The following is a 6,000-nucleotide window of genomic DNA, read 5'->3' as shown; positions in this document are numbered from 1 at the left end:
ATTTATGATGGGTCTCACCAATGTAGACCATATCGGGAGCACTGGACACAATAAGATGACCCCAAGTTTTGCCTCACCTGGAGGGACTTTTTGGGACCCTGTTAGCAGATTCGGAAGTGAAGTGTTGCCTCACTTGGAAGGGATGTTTGGGGCCTGATTTTAAATTTATTTTGGATTGGTGTTTATGAAATCATTGAAAAATTACAAATGGAAGAATGTAGCTCTGATCCCTATATTCTACCTAGAAGGGAAATATATAATATATGAATCCTTCCTTTTTGGAAACAAGATAGTAGTAGTAGGGTTGTAGAATCAAGTACTAATAATATTGCAAAGACTGGAGTAACCACAAGCTTTGTACAAGCTTTCTTATACCATGCTCTGTGTATTCACTGCTTGATTTGTTTAACTAGGTGTGGTTGAAATGACAGTTCGTTGTGTTATGATCTGTTTCTCCACTACTCCCCCTTCCTTGTCATTGGCTTTAGTGGAGATACAGACTGCTTGTAGTAGGGACCTAATGCTCAGTTGGAGTCTTGTAGAATAAAACAAGCTACATACAGATTATAAGTTTCAGGGAACAAATTGCCCACTAACTAAACCAGATAATCACTGTATTTATATCTGTTTTATGTGTCAATTGAGTCACAGAGAAGAACAAATTAAGTGAAGATCTAACATTTCTTCATGCATCATCTTTTTAATCAAAGACTGATCCTTGATGAAATCAGTGTTACAATCCAAACATATAAAGTGCTAAAATACTTAATACTAGTGGCGGCTCAGTCATGAAGATCAATTGATTCCTACTCCTCCTTCACTCAAGATGGACCATCTAATTAGAGCAGTGGACCCCTACCATTTACCAGGGGATCCATGGACCCCAGATTGGGAACCCCTGAACTAGAGCAAAATCACAAATGCCACTGAGTAACTTAAGATAGTTAATGATCCTGATGAAACTGCATATTTTCATTAATATAAGAGCATGTTGAAGTCCTAAATTTTAGCATATTTTAAACATGAGCAATAGCGAATGCGTAGCCCCACAGAGCTCATGAATGACCATACTCATTCTGTTAAGAGTAACACTTACAAAATACTGGAAGAATTTTGTGTGTATGTGTTGCACTGTATCTCAGCATTTGCAAAATCTCTTGTGTTTATCACTCTGATAAGAATTGCTCCTAAAAATTGTCTTTTGTTGTAATCTATCAGTCAACATTTACTAGAATGCCAAAATTGGCTTACATAAATTATAAAAATGGTAGATGACACAGAAGATTATACTTCAGTGTTAAAATAGTTTGCATTATGTCATTTTGTGTGAATAATAATAATATTTATAAAGAGGTCCCTGAATTACTGCACACCAACATTTTCGGAACTCTGTTTAATGGTCGCTTAAGTGAGTTCTAAGTAATAACATGTGGAGGCCAAGTAGCTCTTGATTATAACTCCCAGGACATTTTTCATCTTTCAATAGGTTTCTTTCTCCTCATCCTGTTTAAGGAAATACAATGTAATATGGTCACATTAACTTAATAAACACATTTATCATTAATTAAGTACAATAAAATTAAAGTTCAAACAGAAGTTTGTATCACATATAAAAGCTGAAAAATAACTCCAGCTTTGTTTCAAAGTTTCCAAGTCATCCACTTGATTAGTCTCTGCGGACTTTAATCTTGCCATCTCCAGTGTATGCTAATTTAGTTTGCAAACCTGTATATTATTGGAAGTACAGTGAAAATATGCCTTCAAAGACCCCACAATCATCCTTTGATCTAAAACATGTTTAATAAATAGAAGTAAATACTAAAATTGAAGTGACATTTCCACTTTATTTCTCTTCTATAAGAAGAATGCACTGCCAATGCCAAAGAAGCAAGAATTTCACAGGAATTCTAACATCTGATCCTTAATGTTTAACGGTATGCAAAATTTACAATGGCCAACTGTTTTTAATCAAACAATATTCTACATTGAAAAAGGAACAAAGTCACATTACTAATTTAGTATGAGGTCAGATAATACAATTCCATTGCTGCAAACCAGACACCCTAATAGAATTCAGAGACAACAAATTATGACTTCCTCTTTAAAAACTTGATCAACCACCTACCGGCTCCACTAAACCAAGAGTTCAAATTTCAGAATGTTTCTCTGGTCCAACCAATCATTAGTGGCAGTTGTATCAGAAAGAAAAGAAACAAAGTTCAAAGAATAATGAATGAATAATGAACCTAATCAGAATTCTCTACTTTCAGTAACATCATATCTTAAGTTGTTGGACTGTCAATGTTTTACAAATGTATTCAAAAGGAAAACCTACCATTTTGACCAAACAGTTCCCATCCTCATATTGAAGACAATGATGCACTGTTAATTGTAATTTAGAGCCATGGGGTCATGGTGTTGTACTTCACAAAAATCAACCCATTGGTCCTCTATGTCTACTCAAACCTATTTGCACGCATACACTAATCACACTTGCCCACATATGGACCATAATTTTCTGTAATGTGCCTATAGATGGGCCTGTATAATATGCAGTTATTATATCTGATGTCACTGCCTCCTCTGGCAGTGAGTTTTCAATATCAGCTGCTCTGTATAAAAGAAAACTTACCTTTCAAACCCCCTTCAAAGCACTTTGTTCTCATCTAATAGCTATGCCCTCTTGTTTTTGATACCCCTCTCAAGGGAAAAAGCTTCTGACTATCAAGTAACCCCTTAGTTTTCTTTCCTCCAGGAAAAACAAAACCCAGCCTATCTAATTTTTCTTGATAACCAAAATCCTCCAATCCAAGTCACCATTCTGGTAAATCTCCTCTGTACTTTCTGCATCTCAACCATATGTTTCCTATATTGTGACAACCAGAAATGGACACAATGCTCCAACTGCGATCTAATCAGTGTTTTGTAAAGTTTACAAAATAATGTCTCAACCTTTATATTCTGTGCCCTAACCTATGAAGGCAAATAAGTCATACACTTTCTTCACTGACCGATCTACCTCTGTTAGGCTTTCAGGTAACTATGGACTTAAAGGGCAAAGTCCCCCTGTTCATCAACATTTCATAGTACTCTAACATTATTTTTTATGTCCTCACAGGACATGTCTTCAGCTGCAAGTATCTGGATTAAATTCCATCTGCTAATGGTGCACTGAGCTTTACATCCTACTTATGTCTTGATATAGCCTTAGGTAACCTTCTTACCTATCCACAACATGACCAAATCTTTTGTCATCTACAACCTAGTTAATTGTATACCTCTTATATTAACATCCAAGCCATTAATATATAAGCACAAACAACAAGGATTCCTGCATCATTCCCTATGGTACACCACTGGTCACAGACGTCCAACCAGAAAATTATCCTTCCACCATGATCCTCTGCCTTCTATCATTAAGTCAATTTTGGATCCAATTAAGCACCTTAATTATCTTAGCAATATGGACTAACTTCCCAAATGGGGCTATGTCAAGTGCTTTACTAAAGTCCATATAGACAACATCTTCAGGCCTACCTTCATTAATCTTTTTTGTTGCCTCCTCAAAGAATTAATTAGTAAGGCAGGATTCCCCTACATAAAGCCACTCTGACTATCTCCGATCAGCTCGAGCCTTTCCAAATATACATAAATCCTAACCCAAACGATTATCTCCCATAATTTCTCCACCAATGAAATAAGGTGCACCAGCCTGGAGCTACCTGGCTTATTCTTGCTGCCCTTCTTAAATATAGAAACAGTATTAGGTATCCTCCAGTTTTTTGGCACCTTATCTGTGACTGACGGAGGTGTAAAAATCTCTGTCAGCTTCTCTGCTATTTGCTTCCCATAGCAACATTGGATAAATCTCTTTTGATTCAGGTGTTTTTCAGTCCTTAGGAGTTCCAGCACAGCTAACACCCCCACTTTCTTAACATTAACATACTCTAGATTATCCATGTACCACAACCCCATCCCCCAAACTTTATCTTTCTTTGTCATTCCCCTTGATGAATAAATAGGAGAGGTATTCATTTAGAACCATTCCCACTTCACTAGCTTCTCATGGAGAATACTTCTCATGTTCCAATAAGAATGAAAAGAAAATAGCTCAGGGGCCCTTTTCTCTTGCTATCACTGAACTCTTATAAAATCTCTTTTAAAAGACTCCCACTTGTCAGCTGCTGCTTTACCTGCAAGTATCTGTCCCCAGTTGTATTTACCCAGGTTCTCTCTTGTGTTACTGAAATCATATTTCTCCCAGTTCGAGACCTGAAGCTGAGGATCAGACTTATACCTTTCTATAAATACCTTGAAACTTACAGAATTCTGATCGTTGTTCCCAAAGTATTCCCTCATTGCCACTTCCCCCACGTTTCCAGTTTATTTGCCAAAGATAAGGTTGAATATTATTCCACTTTTACATATTGGAGCGACATTGCCACCAATTATAACATAGTGAGATATCAGAAACAATGATCTGATATTGACCAGATAATCTGCTTTGGCGATATTGGTTGAGAGATAAATATTGATAGGGAATAAATGGAATATATAATGTATCTGGAGAAGCAGTGCAACCTTGCACAGGACACACTGGTAGACTTTCTGCTTATGTCAATAATTTATCAGTGCTTCTGATGAATATTAATATTCCCGCTAATAAAAGTCAGCATAAAAGAGCAGCAACAAAGCTTCAAGCACCTTGTCTGATACTGTCAGATCCTTACTAGGCATCGTGATCAAGAAGGGAAAAATCCTGCAAGTACTTACTCAAAACATTTCTGAAGAAAATTGATACGTTATTGGAAGATGGGAATTTCAAGAAATGAAGAAACCACTTGGGTAACAAAGTCTGTGTGATGTATCCTCCCACTGAAGCAGGTCTGTGGCAGACACCATCACTCTGGTCTGACACCCAAATCTGGAGTATCTAGATAGTAAAGACACCTATGTGAGACTATTTATTGGCTACAGCTCCACCCTCTGTACTATAATACCAAGCAAACTCATCAGCAAACTCCGAGACCCTGGAGTCAACAACCTCCCTCTGTAACTGGATCCTCCTGACCAACAAAGCATAATCAGAAAAGACAGGCGGCAACATCTGGCTGTGATTATTCTCAGCATTGGTGCCCCACAAGACAGTGTCCTCAGCCCAGTTCATGACTGTGTGGCTAGATTCTGATCCAACTCCATCTACAAGTTTGCAGATGATACCAGTGCAGTGGGCTGTTATTATTTTAATTTGCACAACCTTAATAGCACTGGGTAATGAATTGATCTGCATGGACAGTATGCAAGACAAGCGTTTCATTGTACCTTGGTATATGTGACAATAATAAACCAATTCCAATTCCGCCTTTCTCAGGCAGCAGTAAAACAAAAGGTGAATGGAAAGAGGTCACCAATAACTGGTTTTTCCTTCACCAACATCTGTAATGGCACGAGTGTAGATGGGCAAAAAGTCAGCTTGGATATGCTGGGCCACAGAGCCAGATTCTGTGCTGTACAGCTCTATGACTATTATTGAGGTGATTCTTGTTGATGTTTTCAGCTAAGCATGAGGTTCTGATAAATCTGGATTTACACCAAATTTTAGTTACTTCCACTCATTTCTCAGATGAGGCTGAAACAAAGAGCCTGACTGTTCTTTCAGCTAAACTCAAGAAGCCCCACGGCACTATCTTGAAGAAGAGATATCTTGACCAATGTTTATTTCAGGACTAAAAATATATTATCTGTTTGTTAACATATTGCTATTTCTAGGTGTCTACTGTGTATAAGTTGTTGACTGCCTTACAGTTTGCACTGACTGAATTTGAAATTCACTGAATTGGCTAGAGAGCGTTGAAATGGATGAGAAAGGCACCCTAGAAATCCAGGTCTTTCTTCATTGCTCTACTCTCAACAGCAAGCAGAATCAGTATGAGTAAATGTGCTTGTAATGTATGTGTGTGAATATGTATTAGAATTTGGTGAAAGCAGAATATACTGAGA

Source organism: Hemitrygon akajei, chromosome 7, assembly GCF_048418815.1.
Source record: "Hemitrygon akajei chromosome 7, sHemAka1.3, whole genome shotgun sequence".
Lineage (NCBI taxonomy): Eukaryota > Metazoa > Chordata > Chondrichthyes > Myliobatiformes > Dasyatidae > Hemitrygon > Hemitrygon akajei.
The sequence above is the reverse complement of the archived record's forward strand: the minus strand, read 5'-3'. Positions refer to the sequence as shown.